Source organism: Mustela nivalis (genome assembly GCF_964662115.1).
Source record: "Mustela nivalis genome assembly, chromosome: 9".
Classification (NCBI taxonomy): Eukaryota; Metazoa; Chordata; class Mammalia; order Carnivora; family Mustelidae; genus Mustela; species Mustela nivalis.
Genome location: NC_139028.1, coordinates 84018505 through 84031129, shown reverse-complemented (window position 1 = coordinate 84031129; position 12625 = coordinate 84018505). Strand labels below are relative to the sequence as shown.

General features: G+C 35.6%; 1 protein-coding gene across 2 annotated transcripts in view; it reads right to left on the bottom strand.

The window, feature by feature from the left end:
- LUZP2 (leucine zipper protein 2) overlaps nt 1-12625 on the bottom strand; it is a 455081-nt gene that overhangs the window by 228356 nt on the left and 214100 nt on the right. The window lies entirely within an intron of this gene.

Genomic DNA, 12625 nt, shown 5'->3' with positions numbered 1-12625 from the left:
ACGCTGAGATCATGACTTGAGCCGAAGGCAGCGGCTTAACCCACTGAGCCACCCAGGCGCCCCCTTGTTCTTATATCTTATATTAAAAAAACAAACATGCATTTAGTTAATAATACTGTACTGTGGAGCACTGGGTGTGGTGCATAAACAATGAATTTTGGAACACTGAAAAAATAAAATTAAAAAAAATACTGTACTGTGCACATAAAATTTGTTAAAAAGATAGGTTACATGATGTATGTGTGTGTGTGTGTGTTTACAGACTTTTTATTTTTCAGAGCAGTTTTAATTTCACACCAAAACTAGAGGAAGGTTTCACTTGTACATAGTCTCTCCCCACCAGAGTGGCACCTTTGTTACAACTGCAGAACCTACACTGATACATCATTATGACTCAAAGTTGATAATTTACATTAGGGTTCACTCTTGTGTTATAAATTTTATGGGTGGAAAAATGTGTAACAAAATGTATCCGTAACAGTACCATGCAGAGCATTCTATGCTTAGTGATCTTCTGTGCTCCGCCTGTTCATCTCTGTTCTCCTCTCTAACTCCTGGTCTAATAGCCACTGGTCTTTTCACTGTATCCATAATTTTGCCTTTTCCAAAATGCCATACAGTTGGAATCATATAGCATGTATCCTGTTCAGACTGGCTTCTTTCATTTAGTAATATGTGCTTACATTTCCTTTGTGTCTTTTCACAGCTTGAAAGTTCATGTAGTGCTGAGTAATATTCCACTGTCTGGATTATGTCAGTATATGAATAGATCAATCTGTCAAAGGAAGGTTGTGTCCAGGTTTTGGTGTTTTGAATAAACCTACTATAAACATCCATGTATAAGTTTTTATGTTGATGTAAGTTTTCAATTCTTTTGATAAATATCAGGGAAATGATAGTTGGATCATATATATGTAGGAGTATGTTTGATTTTGTGAGAAACTGCCAAACTGTCTTCTAAAATGGCTACCATTTTGCATTCCCAACACAACAAGTGTTTTTACAAAAAAAAAAAAAAAAAGAAGAAGAAAGTAGAGAATGATCATGAACAAGTAAATCAATGAATTATGTAATATAATTCAAGAAATGTTAGCTGTTATAAAGAAAACAAAAATCAAGAGGAGGGGTCAGAGATTTTTCTATTACTCATGGATTTTAGAACAAAGCTATATATTGTCTTAAATTGTAGCTTTATACTTTTGATTCAGATGCAATACAAATAAATTTGTTATTTTGCTGTTAAAACAATGGTCTATTTTGGACACACCATTATTTTTTAAAATGAAGCTATATAATGATGATCTCAGAAAATAGTCATTTACCATACCACTTTTCCCCCAAGGAATAATTCTTATAATTAGTTTTTACATATCCAAATTATTAAGAGAATAAAGAACCTGATCCCATTGTGTTCAGAGTTTAAAATTTAAGTGAGTTTTTCTGATTTTTTAAAAGTTCTCAGAGGCATAGCTATCCTATGTAGTAATTCTGAAGATAAGACTAACACAAAACTTACAATCTCATGTCATATGCATTTCCATTATGTATTAACTGGGATATTATGTGTATATTAATAATTTTTAAGTCATTACTTAGATTTATTTCTTCTCCTTGTCAATCATTCCATCTTCTCCAATTTCTTTTCTTTTTTTTTTTTAAGATTTTATTTATTTATCTGACAGACAGAGATCACAAGTAGGCAGAGAGAGAGGAGGAAGCAGGCTCCCTGCTGAGCAAAGAGCCTGATGCAGGGCTCGATCCCAGGTCCCCAGGATCATGACCTGAGCCGAAGGCAGAGGCCTTAACCCACCGAGCCACCCAGGCACCCCTTCTCCAATTTCTTTAAATGGATTCCCCTCACACATTTCCTTTTCTCACACCTCTAACTAGTTGTAGCTTCCTCGCCCTTGGATATCCCAGTCTATGTCCTTGAGTAAAGACTACTTAACATGTTAAGTTGTCATAGAAGGGATAAACCCCATTTCAAGTTTGGACATAAAGGCTGGGTAGGCACAGAGGTTCCAGGAATGATGTTGGATCCATGATGCACAAAGGATGTGATAATGGAGAGAAGGAGGGGCAGAGTAGCAAATACAACATAATAATGTATCTCTGGCAATTAAAAACAAAGCAGTTCCTACCGTTTCCTTCCAGGCACAGAGATAGAGATGATCATTTACCTGGTGTTATAGGACTAATGTTTCCCTAGTGCCATTTTTACTGAAAATTTGAATGTAGCAAGTAAATATAAAATGAGAAGAGTGAAGATACTTAATATGTTTGGAATGAGGGTGGAATTATTTGCAAGGGAGCATTGCTAACAAAAATATGGTGATGCAAATATATCGTGCATGACTTGGGACCTGAAATGATTAAAATTACTTACAGGCTCTGATCTGAGGGATAGTAAGAAAATGAGTGAGGATAACAGGGAGTGATAGATGTATTCAGTGGCTTTCTGGATACATTGTATGAGTCTAATATCTACTCACTCTTTTGCAATGAACTTTTCTTCCCTGTAGAAAATCCATCTGTTTTCAATAGGGCAGAAATGTGACTCATTCACAGCCAAATAAAGCACCCCTTCCCTTGGCCATGGTGAGTGTCCCAGGCACGTGAGTAATTCAGAATCTTCTCTGGAATTTTTCTGCTGGTACAGACTGAAAGGACTGTCTCATTTGGCTATTGTTTCTAAACTGGTAGGATGTTAATCACATGGTTCTTGGCCTTCTCATCTGCCATATGGAGAGAGATATTTTGAGAGATGGAATGAGACTATCCAAAAATTAGAGAAGTAGAGTAATATCTGACTTTGGTGTTTTTATTTAAGAGAAATACAGAGTTGTATGCTTAGAACCATTTTGTAAGCAAATACTTATTGGTGCATAGCATTACTTACTGATGAACTAATTTTACTTCAGAACCCAGTGATAGCAATTATAATGATAATTATAATTGATAATTTCCACATGTGAAGTTTCCAAATGTGAAGAGCTAAATATGTGCTAAATGTCTTACATGCATTGTTTCTTCATTTACAAAATTAATATTCTGAGGTATATAAAAAACATAATGTTTATTTATAAAAAATGAAATTAAGAAATCAAACTTTCTGCTTTACTTGAAGCATGACAGAGAACATCAGTTCTTCCCCTATCAGAAAACAGAAACAGTGACCCAGTTCCTTCCACGGGCACAAGTCACACAATTTCAACTGAGAAACATTTCTAAAATTGCATACAATTTTAGATATAGGCATATAGCCAACATTCTGATGCAGCAAATTAGAACTTGGCAGAATTAATTGATTTTAACAGTAAATAAAATAAAATTTAAGGTAGATTGTAATCTCCCATAAGGCAGTACTTTTGGCTTACCTCTGAAAATGCTGAGTAAGAATTATATGTCCTTGCAAAGCAGAAAGATCACTGATGTACTTGTATCTGAGGAAATTTTCAGATTTATTTTTCCGTGTATTATGCTTTGGCTTTATTAGATTGGCTGCCCCAATGTCTTCCTGTGACACATACCTACAGTATTGATCTGGATGCTAAAAACACATATGTGATTTGCAAGTAAGCTGGCCTGAAATTTGACTCAGCTACAAGCATAAATTAACTGCTTTCTTCACGCCAATAAGTAGCTAATAATCTTTCTTTTTAAAAATATTTATTTATTTATTAGAGAGAAAGCATGCATGTGCAGGGGAAGGGAGAGAGGGAGAAGCTAGCTTCCCGCTGAGCAGGGAACCTGATGCGGGGCTCAAAGCCAAGACTCTGGGATCATGACCTGAGCTGAAGGCAGACACTTAATGACTGAGCCAACAAAAGCCCCAATATCAAGCTTTTTTTTTTTTTTTTTTTTTTAATGTTTACTTTCTTGGTCGTGAATAGCTATAAATTTGAATCCTTTCCTTTCTCTCAAAAGTCACCTCCCCAATAAAGCATTCAATGAGGGTATTGCCCTCATCTGCACCCTTACAGTATTGTATTGAAAAAATTATTATTTCGGGGCACCTGGGTGGCTCAGTGCATTCAGTCTCTGCCTTCAGCTCAGGTCATGATCCCAGGGTCCTGGGATCGAGTCCCACATTGGGCTCTCTGCTCAGCAGGGAGCCTGCTTCCTCCTCTCTCTTGCCTGTTTCTCTGCCTACTTGTGGTCTCTGTCTGTCAAATAAATAAATAAAATCTTTAAAAAACAAAACAAAACAAAACAAAACAAAACACACAAGTTATACTGGACTAGGGTGGGTCCTAAATTCAGTAACTGGTGTCTGTACAAGAAGAGGAGAGAATGCACATCATCGAGAAGACCATATGAAGACCAGAAGGTGAGATTCTTGAGAAGCCAAAGAATGTCAAGGATCGCCTGGAGGCACTGGAAACTAGAAAGAGGCAAGGCAGGATTATTCCTTATAATCTTCAGAAGGAACACTGCTCTGCTGGCACTTTGATTTTAGACTTCTGGCCTTAAGAAGCGTGAAAGAGTAAACTTTTGTTGTTTTAAGCCAGCCAGTAGGTGGTCCTTTATTACGGGAGCCCTAGGACTTAATGTAGATGGGAAAACTTTACCGACTGGGTACACAACGAGCCACAGAACTAAGCACTTAAAAAAGGCAAACCAGCAGGATTCAAGTGAAAGACTCTAATGGAATTACTTAAAAACATCTCAGGCATGTCCTGGACTCAGAATATATTGGACTCAAACTTCACACCTATCCATCTGCAGACAGCCATGAGGGCCCGCTTTCAGAATGATGACCCTGAAGGATGCTGTCACATTATGAAATAACCCATCAGCTTCACTTGAATGTGTTTACTGAGGCAGGAAGATGGAATAATATATTTTACAGAGATTTACAGTCATAGAGTTGAACCAAAATGGGTTTTCTTCTTAACATTTACTAGAGATTTCTCTAGAGCAGTAGTTACTGACCTTTACTATTTTTGTCTCAGCCAGACTCCCTCTGAGAATCGAAACCCTCTCCTCTGAAAAATACACATATGTATCTATACTTTTTTTGTTACCTTATAATTTCAGGGTGGTCAGAGAATCTCTGATACCAATCTTTCCATTTTATGGGTTCTCTAAGGATCTCTACTGTAAAGAATAGCAAATTAGGGAAAGCAACTTCAATTTCCAAAATTAAGGTATTGTCCATTGTTTACTCAACTCATTTAACTTTCTGGTGCTAAGAACAGACCAAAGTGTGGTCTTAACTTATTCTCACTGCACAGAGTCCTGGCCCTATGTTCCTTTTGTATGCCAAAAATGTGAATTACAGTATTTTAGAAATGGTAGGATTCTAACTTCAAAAGTCAGCATCTAACTGAGGAAATAATCCAGAGAAAAGCAAAGTTAAAGTCACATTATAAGGATAGGTAAGATGCCATTTATACACAAAAGATATTGTCACATACACACATGCATAACTGAATAGTCTGTCATTGGTACTTACAGTAAGTATTCAGAACCCTTGTGATGGTCTGCCATTTACTAAAGCTGGTTATCATGGACTTTAAACCTTTATTAAGAAAAGTTGTTAATACACAGGCTACCAAATTTTGGAAAGCTGCTTCCACAATGTGAATGTTATCCATAGTGTTAAACCTGTATCTCTGAGGAAAAACTAAAGCAAACAAATTAGAAATAAAACAAACAAATCCCCTCTATTTTTTAAAGTTCATTATAGCTCCAGGGATAACATAACTTAGTCTTTGCTAATCAGATATGATCTCTACGATATCTATGTAGATACAGAAATTAGTTACATGAGAAAACACGGCAGATGTTATCCATTGTCTAATGCTCAAGGGATAGGGTTGTATGATACCAGAGCCTGCAGGGATGGGGGCATCAAGCTGGCTGGCAGCTTCCTGCTGATGGCAGAGGTAGCCTTTGCCTTAAGACAACCAGCTCTAGGGTGTATTGTGATTATTCCTGAAGCTCAGTCTACAAGCTCTCTCTCCAGTTCTCCTAACAACTTTCTGTGATCTCTATATGACCTAATAAATCCTTTTCTTCTCATCAGAGAATTCTTTTTGTCACAGCTGAGAACAGCAACTGATACACTGCATCTAAAAACACATGCTCTATTCTTCATAATCCTGGAAATGTCAATGGCTCCTTGGAATTACTGGGAAATCTACAGACTGGTCAGTGACTTGACCTGTAACAAGAGTTTTCTGCCAGCACTTATAACAAGAACAATAAAACCAAACATAAAAAGAGATCAAGTCAGTTATTAGTAAAAGCTAGAGGAGTTGCATTAGTATTTCAGAGTCAGGTTAAACTATACAAGCCATGCAATAAGTAGATGAGCAAAAGAATCGAGAGACTAAAAAGAAAAAAAAAAAAAAAAAAAAGGAGCTAATGGTGAGAGGGAACGCCTGCCACTGAGACAGAGTAGCGTTGATGAATTTCTGATCTCTATCCCTGGGCAGAGGGAGGCCTACTTTTATGTTCTTCATCTTGTTGTTGTTGTTGTTATTATTATTAGTATGATTATTTATTTTATCCTTACTCTGGACCATCCTGAATGAGTCTCAGGAAAATAATCAATCATCAGAATCTATCTTACAAAAAACATCATAAAAATTAGTTGTGGGGAGGATGGGCATTTTCAGCCTACTTCCCTCCTACCCTTTTGTTTTTTTCACTCTCTTCCTTCCCATTTATCTCCATAATCTGATGACAGACTATGTTTTCATACCAATCTAAATTAAGTATTACCAACTATGTATTCCTTTAAAAAGTCCTGGACATTATCAAAATCACACATTTTATTAGGGAGATTTGACTAATCAAAGACAGTTGTCACAATGTCTAATTTGTCTAATATTTCAACACCTATCTACTATCCTATGCATACCTTGAGCATTTTTTATGTCTAAGAAAATTATAGGTAAACTTATTTTATTCTAGGGGGTAAAATGAATAATTTTAAAGAAAATTAGAAGAGAGGAGAGAGGGTGTTTGCGAAGTACAAAGTCAAAGAGACTTTAAGCTTTGGAGTCCATGAGATTGGTTATATCACATGATAATGAAGTTATCATATATATATATAAGTAAGAAAAAGGAGGCTGAGTTTTTTTGTTTCTTTGTTTTATTTTTTGGTGCAAATTATTATATTTGTTCCAGCCACATAATAACCAAATATAAAATAAGCAATTGAATGCCAAAAATGGATATGAGATATCAAAACCAGATAATCAAAAAATCATGAACAAACATGTAGGAAACACATGTAGTCCAGGACCAGATGCTTCACAGATGAATACTACTATATATATATATGTGAGTATATATATACTCACATATATATATATATATTTTTTAATCTGTCTAAAATAAATTTATTTAAAGAAATTAAATCTCCAAGAGATATACTTCGCACCAAACGACAATACAACCACCACACAGTGGGCTGACAAGCATTGACCAGCGAAATCCAGCAGATATTTATGAAAGCAATGACCCAGATGTTAAACAAAGTTTTCTAGGTAAGAGAATAAGAGGAGCTTCTTCCCTACTCATTTTATGAGGTCTGTATCACATATTTTTTTTTAAGAGAGTCAATACCTATTCTTCTTAAGCTATTAGATAAAACAGAAGAGGAAGGGAAACTTCCAAATTCACTCTACAAGGCCAACATTACTGTCAAAATCAGATAAAGACACTACCAAAAAAAAAAAAAAAAAAAAAAGCTATAAGCCAATATCTCTGAAGAACACAGATATAAAAATCCTCAACAAAATATTAGCAAACAGGGACACCTGGGTGGCTCAGTTCATTAAGGAATCTGCCTCCAGCTCAGGCCATGGTCCTAGGATTCTGGGATTGAGTCTCACATTGGGCTCCTTGCTCTGTGGGAAGCCTGCTTCTCCCTCTGCCTGCTGCACCCCCTGCTTGTGTGCTCTCTCTGTCTCTGACAAACAAATAAATAAAATCTTTAAAAAATATTAGCAAACACAATTCAAAAACACATTAAAATCTCATTTACCACAATAGAGTGGAATTTATTCCAGGAATGCAAGAGTGGTTCATTACTCACAAATCAGTCAATGTAGTATGTTCCATTAACAAGAGGAAGGATAAAAGCTATATGTTCATCTCAACAGACACAGAAAAATCATTTGACAAAGTATAATATAAATTCATGCTAAAAATCCTCAGCAAAGCACATTTAGCAGGAAAATAACTCAACATAATAAAGGCCATAATGAAAAACCCACACCTAGTATTATACTCGAAGGTGGAAAACTGACATCTCTTCCTCTAAGATCAGAAACAAGCAATGATGTCCATTCTCACTACTTTTATTCAAAATAGTACCTGAAGTCCTAGCTGCAGCAATCAGACAAGAAAAAGAAGTAAAAAGGCATCCAAACTGGTAAGGAAAAACCCAAACTATCACTATTTGCAGAATAACACAATATTACATAGAGAAAACCCTAAAGACTCTATAAAAAATTTCTAAAACTGTTAAGTGAATTCAGTAAGGTCACAGGATATAAAATCTAAGTACAGAAGTCTGTTGTGTTTCCATACACCAATAATGAAGCAGAAGAAAGAAATTAAGAAAACAATCCCATTTATAATTTCATCAAAAAGAATAAAATATCTAGGATTAATTTAACCAAAAAGGTGAAAGACCTATACTCAGTACACTATAAGACATTGAGGAAAGAAACTGAAATGATACAAAAGAATGCAAAGACTTACCATGTTCATGGATTGCAAGAATTAATATTGTTAAAATGCCCATAATACCTAAAGCAATGTACAGGTTTAATGTAATCCCTATCAAAATACCAATAGCTTTTTTCACAAAGCTTGAACAAATAACCTAAAATAGTGGAACCACAAAAAACTTTATAGTCAAAACAATCTTGAGAAAGAACAGGGCTGGAAGTATTAAAGTTCCAGATTTTAAGATATACTACAAAACTATAATAAACAAAACAGGATGGTATCAGCACAAAAACAATAAAATAAATAAATCACATTTAAATCAATACATAGATCAATGGAACAGAATAAAGGGTCCAGAAATAAACCCATTTTTATATGGTTGATTAATCTATGACCAAGGAGTCAAGAATATACAATGAGGAAAATACAGTTTTTTCAATAGATAGTGTTGGGAAAACTGGACAGCTACATGCAAAAGAATAAAACTGGACCACTTTCTTAAACCATACACAAAAATAAATTAAAAACTAGAAAAAAACATAGGTAGTAATCTCTTAGACATCAACCCTAGCAACATGTTTATGGGTATGTCTCCTCTGGCAAGGAAACCAATCCAGAAGTAAACTACTGGGACTACATCGAAATAAAAAGCTTTTACACAGCAAAGGAAACCATCAAGAAAACAAAAAGGTAACCTACTGAATGGAAGAAGATATTTCCAAATGATATATCCAATGAGGGATTAATATGCAAAATACACGAAGAACTTATAGAACTCAAAACCAAAAAGATAAACCATTTGATTAAAAAATATTGGCAGATAATTTGAATACAAATGATACATAAAAAGATGCTCAACATCACTAATCATCAGAAAAATGCAAAACAAAACTACAATGAGATACCACCTCATATCTGTCAGAATGGCTAGTATCAAAAAGACAAGAAATAACAAGTATTGGTGAGGATGTGGAGAAAGGAGAAATTACAGGCACTTTTGGTGGAAATATAAATTGATACAGCCACTGAAGCAAAAAGTATGATAAAGTTCCAAAACTAGAACTACGATGTGACCGAATAATTACACTGTGGATTATTTACCCAAAGAAAATGAAAACACTAATTTGAAAAGATATATGCACTTCTATGTTTATTGTACCATTATCTACAATAGCCAAGATGTGGAAGCAACCTAAGTGTCCATTGATAGATGAATGGATAAAGAAGATGTGGTATACATATATAATAGAATATTACTCAGCCATGAAAAGGAATGAGACCTTACCATTTGTGACAGCATGGATGGACCTAGAGCATGTTGTGCTAAGTGAAATAAGTCAGAGAAATCAAATACTATATGATTTTCCATTTATGGAGAATCTAAAAACACATAAGTAAACAAATGAACAAACAAACAAAAACAGACTCTAAAATACAGAAAACAAACTGGTGGTTGCCAGAGGGGAGGTGCGTGGGGGAAAGGATAAAGTAGATGAAACAAGTAAGAGGTACAAACTTCCAGTTCCAAAATAAATTAAGTCATGGAGATAAGACATATAGCATAGGGAATGTGATCAATAATATTGTAACAGTTGTGTGGTGACGGATGATGACCAATTATTACACTGAACACTGAGGAACGTAGAGAATTGTAGAATCACGGTGTCACACGCTGAAACTAATGTAATGTTGCACATCAGTTACACTTCTATAATGAAAATAAATAATATAAGGTAGCCATACTAGACTTCCTACAAATCAAAATAAAATAAAACAGAGACAGATTAGGATACTGTCAGTGCCCGAGTGGCTTGTAGCGCATTCGCGGTGATGCTTCTGGGCTCCGCCATGACCGATCATTGCCTTGGCTGCCGCTGCCTCAAGCCGTTGCCGCCGCCAGGTGGCGACGGTGCGAGCTGCTCCGGATGGGCCCCCGGGGGGGGGGGGGGCACCCCAGGACTTTTTCGGTGCCCGAAAGTAAACACGCCATTAAGATGGCGGCTGGATGCGAGCCAGTAGGCGGAATTTAGGATTTTGTATCTATGTGGCTGCGAGTGATTGGTTGTGCAACCTTGGTATATATAGACATGCACCGGCGGGGGAGAGGGAGATCCCAACAGCTACGCAGAAATAAAGCTTGCTTCGCTGAGGTCTCCTGGTCGTTCTTGCTGGAGAGAGCGACAGGATACTACTAGAAAGCTGGTGGTATATCTATTATAAAATCAAATTTTACGTTGTAGGAAATCTAACATTGTACAAGATTATACACTGAAAACACAGGATATACAGGAAGACAATCGCTGGGAAAGACCCCTTGCCATGGAACTTTGTAATCATAGCATTAAGAACATAATGATGATATCAATAAAAACATAGCCATAATATGATATTTCTCATTTTTTCCCAAATACCATAGTCAATCATTTGCAGCCTTGCAGTTAAGATTTAGTATTTCATCCTCTGAGATGAAGATCCTAAAGGAAATTTCTTCTAATAAAGCACTTTATCACAAAAATTAAAACCTAAGGCATACTTTTCATTAATCTCTTTTTTTAATGCAGGGGGAAAGTCCTTACAGAATCTTCTATACTTACAGCTCAGTCAGATATCTTGGTGCACTGAAAAGCAATTTTTTAAAAATGTTTTGAAGGCACCTAACTGCCACTATCAACACTAAAGGGAGGTTCTTCTGTATATTTTCCTATTCCCTTGGATTTGTAAAGAGCTCTCTAAAATGTAATAAGGTTTCCCCCTGACTGCTTCAAACCTTAACATGTTAGGAAAAAATTACACATAAACCAAAACAATTTTAAGAAAACTTTACTGGCATCATTCCACCATTAATTCCTACTGTGGTAATTCTGTTCCAAGAAATACACTGTGGGGGAATAGATTTGACTTGCATGTTCCATGGAAGAGAAAATAAGCAGAAAAGCAGAGGGCTGTAACTCAAAACATTCTGCCCCACACTGCATTTGCTTTTTAAAAGGTCAGAGTATTTTTCCCACTCCAAGGGACAGCTGAAATCTTGAGTCTCTCTCCTCTACCTATCCCTCCCATCCCTGCTTTCTCCCACTCTAAAACAAAACAATACCACTCAGAAGAATAACCCATTAGAAGAAAATTAAACTACAAGAGAATCATCAGAAAGCTGTTTAAAATCTCTTTCCATTCTTTGCACATGCACATCTGATAGACCATTTTAATGTCATCATCAGAGTCCTGATGATGAATGTTTGATACCAAAACATTTGTAAAGTCTATTTTTTAAACTTGATATCAAAGTGGAAATCATTTAAGGAATAATGTGAATAATGAGGTTTATCTATTGTTTAAGTGTCTCAAAAAGTAAAAAGAAGGTATGGACAAACAAAGGAATGAGAGAAGGAAAAAGAAAGTAGGTAACTCTAAAGTGATTGACTTGGGATTCAAAATAAACATAATTAGTGAGACTGGTCAAGGAAAATGTATCATTAATTAGTCATGGTTTCATAGTCCTAATTAACTGCATTCAAGAAAAAAGGTGGAAAGAGAAATGTGGCAGAGGAATTATAGAAAATAAAGTAGTCATATAATAAGACAAAGAAAATACATATTTTGTAGGGTTCTTTGAATTTAAAGGTTCTAATGAAAGCTGTTCCAGCTTATTTCTGTTCAACTCTACATTACTTTAAGATAATCCTAAATAAATTTTTCATTCCAGTTTGGCTCTTCCTAGCATGAGGTCAATTTCTAGCTAGGCTTCTTCTTCTTCGGCTCCTGTAATGTCATTGGGTAGACACGTGAATTTATGAAATGAAAAATATTTTTTAATATTAGCACAAGCAAAGTATAATTAAACAGGAAAATGAACTAGAGAGGTATGAACTAATAACACTATCAAATATATAAAAGTGGGATTATCTACTCTTTGAAATTCTCGACATTGTAA